Source organism: Sorex araneus, chromosome 6 (assembly GCF_027595985.1).
Source record: "Sorex araneus isolate mSorAra2 chromosome 6, mSorAra2.pri, whole genome shotgun sequence".
Classification (NCBI taxonomy): Eukaryota; Metazoa; Chordata; class Mammalia; order Eulipotyphla; family Soricidae; genus Sorex; species Sorex araneus.
In genome coordinates, this window is record NC_073307.1 from 10,823,928 (window position 1) to 10,824,387 (window position 460).

Sequence of the window (460 nt, forward strand, 5' to 3'; positions counted from 1 at the left end):
ATGTGCTATCGCTCCAGCCCCAGGATATGGTCATTTTTTAGAAGGGGCTTCTAGAAGTTGCATAAGTGTTATGCATGAAACCATATCAGTACTAGTATTGTAAACCACAGCACTGCAGAGAAAAAAATATTAATAAACTTGAAGCAAGGAGGGAGAGTACACAGGGACAGTGGTGGAAGGGAGTGGACTCTGGTGAAGGGACTAGTGTTGGTACCTTGTATTCCTGAAACTCAGTCGTGAACAACTTAGTAACTCACTGTGCCTCAATAAAGCACTGTAGCACCATCATCCTTTGTTCATCGATTTGCTCAAGCGGACACCAGTAACGTCTGCATCGTGAGACTTGTTACTGTTTTGGGCATATTGAATACACCACAGGTAGCTTGCCAGGCTAAGTATACACTATGGAGATTTCTCAAAATATTAAAAACAGATATGCCACATTTGATTAATATGTGAC